Below are 11,673 nucleotides of genomic sequence, written 5' to 3' on the forward strand. Positions count from 1 at the left end.
CTGTTTTAATTAAAATATATGGCTACTGTGTTTGTAACACTTCTCACTGTTCACATAACATTACAACTCTGCCTAACTCAAATGTTTTCAGTCAGCTCTGATAGTCGGGCCTTAAAGCATTTTCCAACTAACCATTCATAAGTTGTTTTGACCCCTGCCTTTAGTTAAGATGTAGACATTTATTTCTTCAGCTTACGCTCTTTTCAACCTGAAGATAATCTAGTCCACTTAAAATCACTGGCTACAGTGCTCAGTGGCATAATGCATTAGATGGCATTTTTGAATTGTTTGTTATGGTGCCAAGATGGAAATGCACATTGAAAGATAAAAGTAGGTAAATCCACAGAGAAAGGAATTACAGGAATACTGTAGAATCAGAACTTGTTGTTTGAGGGTTTCAAGCAATTGAACAGGAAAGAAAATGGAAGAACAGGAAGCAGTAGAATTGTGGTTGCTGTTAAGAGGGTGACTTTTAAACAAGCCACGTAATTTGACTTTAACATGCTATTTCACTTAACATTCAGTTGGAAATATACCAGATCTCTCAAGTTTCTTTTAGACCCTAGCCACTGCACTTGAGCAATATTCCATCAGTCCTGATAGTATTGCCGTAGTATTTCCTCCACCTTAGTTACCTTCCTAAGGTCACATCTTTAACTTTGTTCTTGTTAAGTTGCTGATGAGGAGAAATGATCTGATTTAGTACAGAAGGGAAAAAAAATCGATCACAAGTCACTGTTTATATCAATAGTTTGCACCGCGTAGTAATATGCCAGTTACTAAGCAGAAATGCTGACATATCTCGAGTGGTCGAAGGTTTGAAAAAAAAAAAATTGGGGGTAGGAACATTGGGCATGACTGTAGCTTCAAGAACAAGTTGGTAGAATAAGGGGAATCGCTAAAAATTGCTTTTCCCCTTCAGCTTTAATTCTAGAGGCAATACAGCCATTTTAATAAATGGGAAATTGAGGCAACTTAAGGTAAAAATTTAAACATCACAAAGTAGGTTCTCCAACAAATATGGGGCATGGAAACTAGTTATTAATAGGGTGGCAACTATGGCATGTTTTTCCAGATTTTTATACCGAGGAAGGGTTTGTTCCCTAAAGTAGTAAGACTATAAAAGAATATCTGACTACCTGAACTCAAATTTTATTTTTTCGCTTTTTAAGAAAAATTATTTTTCTCTATTGGAATACTGACATCTGTGCAATTTTAACTCTGGTATACCGTGAACTGAACTTTATTCTTTACAAGGAAAAGACAAAAGTTTGAAATGTATGTTTGAACCAAATTAAATTGCCATTTTTGTATGTTAAATTCATGTGGTTGACCCTAAGACAACTTCTTAGGGCCCAGTGTTTCTGGTTAAGAGAAATTTTTTCCACCCTGTATCAGATTCCATCATGACCCTATGCTTTCACATTTACTCCTAATGTACCCTGTATGCCCATTCTTGAAATTCAACAGCACTAAATCCTAGTTTTACAACAGGTCAAATTTCATTTCTTAGTTTTCCCATTCTATAAAATATACCATTCCTTGATTTTTGAAAAATGCTGAAGCCAGTATTTACTGGAAAACAATTCACTCTGTATTCAGGTTATGCAATGTTTTTGGAAATGTTTACCTATAGCGTGTAGGTTAGCTAAAATCTTTCATCACCCAAGACTTCTCTCTAACCACATGTAAAATGACTACGACTGTTCCCTCACCCAGAAGCCGCATTCTTGAGTATAGAGCTATTTGGTAAAGCACTTGACAGCTGGTAGGGGCTCTCCCAGGGGTAAGTGCTAATTTCTATGCAGAATCTGTAGATTACACCCAGCATCTATCAAGTTAAGGATTAGATCACCTAAAATCTTAACTGTTAGCCACTCACCAGCCTGGCCAGCCTGACACCGTGCCAGCAAGAATACAAAAGATCTAGGAGCCCTTCAGAGACACCTGGTCCCTTGTACACAGGTGCAATCTGTTTGGCTTCTGAGGCAATTTCCACTAGTCCGTTTTAAATGGGTTTGGCAGATGAGATAACATGTACTTCATGTGAAAGAAATGTTATGAATACCAGTTTATGGTTTAGGATCGCTAACATGCAGAAAGAACCAGGAAAGTGAAGTAGTATAGAAATTAAGAGAAATCCAGAGTCAAATGAAAAGAGGTGAATGTTCTTTAAAGAAAAAAAAAAAAAAAAAAAAAGGAACAGGTTAGGTGATTACTTAACTGCTGTGAGGGCAGCTAAATAATTTGAATGTGATTAGAGAAAGTCAGTGACAGCCTCAGAACCTAAGGTCCTCAAGAATATGTCGATCTCTACTTCAAGACCTCAAATTACTCTGCTAGCTTTTTCTTACAACATCTATTCCTTCATCTTACCGTTCTCAATTCTACTGACCTTTACTTCTAGCTCCCCAGATGGTGGCCCTTTATCTCCTCACTGTGGGAACCGACTCTTCCAAACGCAGGGCATCAGTGTTTTGTCCACCTCCCACTGCCCTCTCTCAACAAGGTCATCTCAGCTTCACCCTTTGACTCTCTGCTCGTGTCCAATGTGGCAGTGCTTGATGTTGGTTACTACTATGAGCCATTTCTAAAACACTATCACCAGGTTCCAGGAAATACAGGATTTCTATGGCTCACGGGCTAACTGGCCCCTTGTAATCCCCTTTAATCAACTACTTGAGCCCTCCTGTGTTCCCACAAAGTAGTTGTTCCCAATTTGCTGCACTCACTCCCCTGATCTGCCCACATCCCTAGATGTATCTCCTCAGGCTAGGCAGCAACCCCACCTTCCAAACTCCAAAACTCATTTCATCTGGCATTAGGAATAGATGCCTCACTTCTTAAGGTAACCCCTCTCATCTAAGGGAGAGGATTCCATCCCAACTCTTCAAATCAAATTTCTATATCCAACACCCCCACCACCAGGATGGTGGTGAGGATGGGGCAATTTGACCTTCCTCAGCCCTTGACATGTCCTAGTGTTTCTCAAGATGTGGTCTCCAGACCACCTGCCTCTCATGGGCTGAAAGTCCCTGTAAGAAATGAAGCTTCTCTAAATGCAACGCGGAATCCTAGAACAGATAAAGAACATCAGTGGAAAATCTGGTGAAATCCAAATGAAGTCTGGAGTTAACAGTAGTGCGTTAATGTTGACTTCTTAGTTTAACAAATGTGCTATGATAATATGTTAATATTAGGGCAAAACGGATATATCTTTGCAACTTGTCTGTAAACCTAAAATCATTCTAAAAGTTTACTAAAACAGAACAAAAAGACCTAATTCTTGGATCCCAAATTCATCTCAATTCCTGGAGCTGAAGCCTGGGAATCTACATTTCTAATAGGAAGCCCAAATGATTCTTATGCAGACACAAATTTGAAAACTAGTCTTTCAATTCCCTTTCCATTCCATGCCTGAATGGCTGCTTCCTCCTTGTTTTACTTACCTTAACCTGATTTCATCTTTTAGATCCTCTCAACCCTAAAATATAAGTACTATCATTATCCCCCTTTCACAGATGAGAAAGTATAAGATGCAGTACACAAACGAAGTACTAAGAGCTTAAGTAATTTGTTCAGGATCAACAGCCCATGAATGATGGAGCTGGGAGTTGAATCCCTAATCAGTCTAGCTCCCAAATCTATGCACAGAACCATTCTACTTCCTCTCATTCTGTTGCACGTAAGAGCTCTGTAACTAAATCACTAAAAGAAGCATTATTACCTATTTCTCCAACTTCCTAAGTCCAACAGTGCCCCCCTTTTCCACTGGGGGGAATGAACAATGAGAAAGCATTGGGAAGATGTGCCAACTAGAGACCTGGACGGGTAAGGCACAGTGGCTCTTGCACCAGGATCCAGCTCAACTGCTGTATTCTCTGTTCTCCCAAATGCCCTAACATGTACCAATCTAATAATGCTCATAGTACTCACTTTGATGCTAAATTAATTATCTCAGGTTTACTAAGCATCTGTCCAGATTGTCAGGGAAGTGCCAACTCTAAATCAATTGACAGTTGGCCCTCCGTATCCACAGGTTCTGCATCAGTGGATTCAACCAACCATGGACTGAAAATACTTAGGGAAAAAAATTTCAGAAAGTTACAGAAAGCAAAACTTGAATTTGCTGCACACCACCAACCATTTGCATTATATTTACAACTACTTACTTAGGATTTGTATTTGGTGTTATAAGTAATCTAGACATGACTTAAAGTATAAAGGAGGGTGCGGGGGAAGATGGGAGGATTGTGCGTAGGTTATATGTAAATACTGCACCGTTTTCTATAAGGGACTTGAGCATCCATGGATTTTGGTATGGGGTGGCACGGGGGGGAGGGAGACTACTGGAACCAATGACCCACAAATACAGAGGGAGAACCATATATCCTCTTATCTTAGCTGGGTTCCCTGACTTGTATTTAGACCTTAATACAAAGTTGTGGATCTAACTGCTGAATGATGAAGTTTTGGGAGTTTCTGACTGCAAACCAGACACACACAACAACAGCAGCACTTCTATCCAAATTGCTTCAGTACAGAGTATAGATGGAGGGTTGATAAAATAGAACACAATCTCAGGTAATGTCTCTGTTCTTATGTGTATTTTCCTTCATTTCTTCAAGTGAATCATGAAACAATCACAGGATCAGCAGGAGAAACCTATGAAGTATATTCATTCAGGTAAAACATGTTTTCATTAGTTCTCCTTCTGGTGATTGGAATTTCTTTGATTTTATTATCAATAAAAACGTTGCCACTTATATTCAAAGTACATCCGAGAAATCTGATCATGAAGTTAGAATGCACATACCTCCTTCAGATACTCTTAGAAAACAGTGTCTCTCCATGAAAGCATGAGAAAACTACTTGTACAGCATCTTATTTGCTTTACCATTGCTTTAATGCACTTTAAAATTTAGCTACATTAATTGGGAACAAAGAAACAAAAATAGACATTTCTTTGTTTTTCATAAATAACTACTCTCCATATTTGATAAAAATCTCAAAGCATTATTTTAACTTCCCACAAGTATAATACATACAATTTTTTTTTTCTGAAATAATAAGGTCAGCAAATTAAGTATCTTGGCACTAATATAACCACATACAACTGCTATTCTACTGACTTCCAGGAACAAAACAAAAACAGAAAACTTCTTATCAAGATGCTCTGGGTTTCCTTTTGCTAGTGTTAGGGATCCGGAATTATAATCATCTGCCAGTAATAATTTTATAGATTCTAGTTGATTGTCTACAAATAAAATATCGCTGGCTCTGCTTTGTGAGTTCTGGATTTGACATGACACTAACAATACCGCATGGGACAGGCACTATACACACATGGAAATCAGGAAAAGTACTGAATGCCCTGGACTCGAACTACTGACTCAGTATGTGCCTCACTTGGCTCAGTAATAAATTCACCTGCACCAAACCCGTATCAAAAGTCACTAAATCTCTCATATATATAATATATATTATTTATATACACACCCACAACACATACACACTATACATACAGTTTGTAACAACATGAAGTAATATTGTCTTCAAATGATGTACCACAGACTGAAATAAATCCTGTAATTGTCATCAAGCTGCTAGAAGCTTTTGAGAGTTCTGAGCCAGGTTACTTAGTTACTTTCATCCTGCCTACCCTTCATTCACCCTGCTTTAATGTCTTGGTAGCTTTTTCTTTCAAAACCACCCTCCTCGACCCAGGCGTATTTCTTTCCCAGGATCCCTTGATCGGACTTTGGAGGCAAGAGAGGGCATGCAGGGGGAGCAGGAAATCCTCAGCCACTGTACCTCACACCTGCCTAGATTTGTGATGTTCTCTGTCCTGTTGGCCACATTCGGTGTTAGAAAGCAGTTATTCAAGGCTTTGTCCCTCCTACCCCCCTTGGTCTTTCTGTAGAGCACAAAAGTGAAAGAAGCCTCTTTAGCAGGGGTAGCAGTTCATTAAAATATACAACTACATTTCCTAGCTCTGGGGTTCCCATTCTGTACTTGAGACTGCAGGTCACGGATGCTGTTATTAAGGTGCGGTGTGGGCTCCATGAGGTTTTCTCCTGGCAGCCGGTGTCGGGATTAGTGCAGCCCTAGCCCAGGAGGAAACGGCCTAATGAATACCAACTTGGAAACAGTGGTGTCAGCACGTTATTTAAGCTTGTACATTGCTCACAATTACACACAATACACACACAGGCTTATCACTGGAAATGACTACGAGAAAACATGACAAAGGTTTGCAAGGATAAACCAATAAGGCACCAAGAATACTTATTTTCAGCCAATTTAGACAACTTCAAAGTGTGAGGTTAATAATATAAATTAAAATGACTTCCTAAGTCTTATCAACTGATTTACTGAGAGGTCACATATTAGTTCCTTCTAAATCTTTACCCCCTAATCTGTGATGGGAGACGTTGCTTACAATTGAACCATGAAAGGGACAGCCCAAAAGCTGTACATGTGAAACTAAACTGGGCCTTAAATCCTCACTAAAATCACAGAGCTGGCTGTGAAGAAGCTGCTAAATCACCCCACAACCTTCCAGTTTATAATTGTTTTCATGAGTGTGGATTGTTTGCCTAATAAAAATAAAAATCAGAAGAAAACAGCATATGAGATGGAAATAGGGGGCGACCATAAATAGATGGGCTTCTCTGCCCTGGGTAGCGGGAGGGGTGGCTGAGGTAAGACTTGAGGGAAGCAGGTGGGCTTCATCTTTGAGGGAAGGGAGGGGGAGAGCAGCGGTGAGAACAGAGGCTGAAAACAGAGGCAGCTCTGAGAGTTGGCCTGGACCTAGACCTCCAAATGCATTACCTGTATTGCCTTTCCTTGGCTTAGTATCCTTTGTCTTAACTGTCTTTTTTTTTTTTTTTAAAGTAAATTGGTTGTTCTTTTTAGGTTTGGTATGTTGCCAAAATGAAAAATAGTTGTTTTAACAGGAAGAATTAAATCACTTCAACCACATCATCCCACAACTTTTAGATACATTCTGCATCATCTTTACACTCCTCCACAAAAAAAAAAAAAAAAAGGAAGAGGAAAAACCCAAATTAGGCACAATGACCTAAGGCAGCAGAATAATCTTTGTACTTTCTGGGAAGAAATGTTAACTGAGGGAAGAGGTCAAGGTGATCAGAAAAGTTCCTCATTTGAAAAACAAGAGAGGAACTGGCCCTCAGGCAGGGGATCTATTTCAAGGTTCTAAGAAGCTTCTGAACAAGTAGAGGAATTAGATGTGCAAAAAGTTCTGTAGCTCGGTGTACAAGGTTTTGTCGAATATACTGAAATTTTGATTCAGAGGATGAGTGTGTAAGAGCAGTGCATTTTTATAAACGTGAATAGCTTCTGAAAGTCCATGAAAACTATAACACCAGGCTTCTTTCCACCAGCAAAGTGCTTAAATACACTATGGAAACTATACACTTGTTTACTTAATATCCATAATGTAAAAACTGACCTGGGCTTAAATCTGACTTTTCCAACTTTGGTATAAATGAAGCGCAAATCCCTACACTTGCTGTTTTTCTAGGGAGACATCCTCTAATTTTAATTGTTTTTGCCATTTTAGCTTCTTAAATTTAGTCCCCACTCAGTCCTGGTCACTGGTATTCTGCTGGCCAATGCACTGTCACCCCCTTCCCCAGTAATGGCCTCACACTCTTCTTGAATGAATGGTTAAATAGATTAGGAAAGCAAACAGAATTTTTAACAGTAAAGTATGTATGCGTGGTGTGTGTACGTGTGTATTCATCAATACATAGACTTTAATATATAAATGAGGGAATGGTTCAACAGATTAGAAAAGCAAACAGAATTCTCTAACAGTAAAGTGTGTGCTCATCACTATATAGGCTTTCTCAGAAGAGGAGGAAGAGAAAAATATATTGAGGTGAGGCGGGGGGGAAACAGCTTTCCTTTTGCTACACTGATCCATGTTTTAAAAGCTTATGCAAGGGTGTTATGGGTCTCATTTGTTTTCAGAGGCCGCAGAGGGCAGTGTCTCGATGCTTTTGGAATATCTGGCTGTAATCTAGTCCAAAGTCCAGGGACACTTATTTTCCCCCATCGCTGCCAGTGTGTATTCACAGGACTGCATGGTGCGCGCCCGCCGCCGCGTCCCGCCCGCCGCTCTTCTCCTCCCCTGCAGGGGGATCCGCGCTCCAGCGGACTCCTGGGGGCGGTGGCGGTTCTCCCGGGACGCGCCGGGCTCCGCTCCTCCCCCGCGCTCTAGCACCCTTTGGCCCACCTCCGGCGGGTATTGAACTGCGCGCGGCGGCGGCGGCGGCGGCGCTGGCCGCAGTGGAGTCACGGCCTCGGGCTGACTGGCCTCTCCCGCCCAGCCTGGGTCACCTGCTTCTAATGCCCGCCGGGAGGCTCCGCCCCGGCCCCGCCCCTTACAAAGAGGGTTTGAATTGTTTCCCGCTCCCCCCACCCCTTCCTTCTACTGGAAGAAGGCGGCAAAAAGGCAGGAGGGCCTGAGTTCTTGAGGGACTCAGGACTGCACTTTAGGGCTGAGTCGTTCTTGTGTCCTGGATCCCACTTACACAGACTGGGAGACAAAATTGCAGAATAGCCCTCTTCCTCCTGCTTATCAACAAGACTTTGTGAGAAATAATGAGGAATACGTGTATTAATCCCAGCCTCAAAGTTAAAAGAAATAAATATAAATCTCTTCACAAACATTAAAACCGTTAATAAATATGTTTAAAATGTACTTTACCTCTTTCCTTCCCTGGGATTCTACAGGTGCTTATATTTTTTTGGTTTTTTGGGAACTACTTGGCACTCAGTGTCGGCAAACATCCCAGGGTTGAAAGTAGTGGGAGTTGAAAAGCTATGGAATAGCAATCAAAAAGAAAGGGAAACCCTCAGTGGAAAGTATGCACAGATTGTGAACATGCCAAGAGAGGCTGCCTCATTCTGTGGCCTGGATGCAACATGTGTATTATTGGGGATGGACAAGTGTTGGCTAATAATAAAAATTATTTGAAGTTGGAGAATGTTAATCACTCATGCTGGAATTGAACCAGAATACATGTGTTATTTCACTTGGTTCTGACTCAAAGGATGTTATCTCCTAGTCTGTAAACCTCTCCCTTCTTAATCAACAGGGAGATGTTATTTTTGCTTGGAGATCTCTAATAATAGTAGTAATAATAGCGGGAAAACTTGGCCAAAAGAAACGTATTTTGCATTGTATAGCTTTTTGTATCATTTGAATTTTTGCTTTTCTGCACATAGTATTTCACTTTAAAGGCAGTTTAAAATATGCTGTTTAACATGTATTAGGCAGGGTGCTACATAATTCATTTCAGTTAGCTCATTTGATCCTCACAACAATCAGATGGAACTGGCATCATAATGGCTTCCTTGAAGTTGCATGTTTAGTCCATGGAAAGGACAGAAATCACAATTTTCTTCTGAGTCATAGTTATTGTTTAACAAACTGGAAAACACTGAATTATTTTTAAAGATGCAATTTTTAAGCAACTAGAACATTGCCAGGCATTCTTAGCTATTAATTCACTCATCTATCCTTCCATCTAGCCAGCCATCCATCCATCCATCCAAAAACACCAAATTTCTGACTTGAAGACACTACTGTTATATTAAACGTGTTGCTACAAAGTGGAATTCATGAGGTTCAACTTAAATTATTGTCCAAGGTGTACTTATTAATTGATGAAAATACGGAGGATCATGCCAAACATTCCATCCAGTAAGACTGTGACATTTTGAAAGTTTTGAAGTATTGGTTTTGGATTTTGTAATCAGAGAATAGTTATTGCATTTCTAATCTTACTATACTTGTATTGATTATACATATTGAGACACTTGAGAGTTCAATGCTATAGGAATGACTGGACAGGTAGCCTCTGTATACTCTTCAGTATCTTGATAATCAAGCCTGGAACAGTGTGCTGCCCATAGATGCCTTTGGTAAATATTTGTGAAATAAATGGATGAATAAATGGCAACTGAGATTAACTTTTTAAACTTTAGCAAGTGGCACTGAATCCTTGGATAAAGCTTACCTTATGAGCTATATATATCTCTGAGGTTGACCCTACCCTGTTAAATGCAGCATGAGTCCAAACCTTGGCTCTTCCTTTACTAGCTGCCACTTTGGACAAGTCACACGACAGCTCCAGGTCCTCTTTCCTCATCTGTAAAGTGGAGTTACCCCTCATAGAGTTGTAGTGAGGGGTAAATGAATTTATATGGTGAAGAGCTTAAAACCATGTCTAGCACCTCATAACTCTATTTAAGTCTGTTATTAGTTTCTACTGGGTTCATGCTATTTTTCTGTTTTCCCACTCTATTTTCTTTTGTGTATCACTTTAATAATGGGGAAGAAGTTACATTTTTTAGATGTACAGGCATACCTCAGAGATATTGTGGGTTTGCTTCCAGACCACTGCAATAAAGGAAATATCACAATAAAGTGAGTCACATGGATTTTTTGGTTTTCCAGTAATGTCTATAAAACTTATGTTTACACTATTCTTCAGTCTATTAAGTGTGCAAGAGCATTCTGTCTTTAAAAAAAGTACATATTTTAATTTAAAAATACTTTATTTCTCAAAAATGCTAACCATCATCTGACAACTCAGGGTTGTCACAAACCTTCAATTTGTGAAAAAGCAAAGTCTGCAAAGCGCAATCAAATGAGGTATGCCTGTACTTTATGTCTGAGCACACTCCCAGCTGTCACCAGCTATCTCTAGCATTTAGATATTAGCTAGATTTTATGCCAAAGCAGGGATCATTTCACTTGCCCTGGATCAAAGTGCGTACACCTGACATCAGCAACCAGCCCGCAAGTGTGCGAGTGTGCACAGGGCTGGCACAGGACAGACACCCACAAGCCAACTTGAAATCCCTCACAGGTATTTCCAGACTAGCTTTTTCCATGTCCTAGAGCATTTCTGATAACTCCTCTTCTCGTCAGATCAGACACCTCTAGATGAGAAACCCAGACACTAATCAGAGGATTAACATGATGAGTCATTTATCCAGGTTCATAATAAGAATGCCTTGTTCACATTATAAGTGGAATCATTCAACTGTAATCTTTAGTCCTCTCCCCTCCTCCACTGTGGTGGCGATTATAGAAAAGTAAGAGCTTCTTTCTTCTTTCCCAGAGGCGATGGAAGCGCTAATCTTTCCCACCCTCAGCAATGGCTCTCAGCTGCACATTACAATCACCTGGGGAGCCTTAAGATCTACTGATGCTTGGGCCCTACTGAATCAGAATCTCTGGCTGACGGACCCAGACATTGTTTCTTGGTTTCGTTTTATTTGTTTCTTTTTGTTGCCCTTTTGTTTTTAGCTCTCCAGGTGATCCTGATTTTCAGCTAGGGTCGAGAGCCACTGACATAGATGGTTTTGTTATTTCCTCAGCACAGCCCCAAACTTGGGCCTAGCTGGATCTTCTGCAGAAAAGGGTTAATCACATCATGATGTAAAATGGAACACCTCGGAAGAAAGTATAGAGAAGTACGTTCTAGTCTAACTGCATGTGAGTCTGTTTGGGCTGAAGGAAAGTACATGTATATGAAGTAAAAAATATGTAACAGAATTGTGGTACAGTGATGGCACAGTCAACAACAATGGTGGCCGTAACAGTAACTGATGGGTATTGGGCATTTC

This window comes from Balaenoptera physalus (genome assembly GCF_965194825.1).
Source record: "Balaenoptera physalus genome assembly, contig: HAP1_SCAFFOLD_525, whole genome shotgun sequence".
NCBI lineage: Eukaryota > Metazoa > Chordata > Mammalia > Artiodactyla > Balaenopteridae > Balaenoptera > Balaenoptera physalus.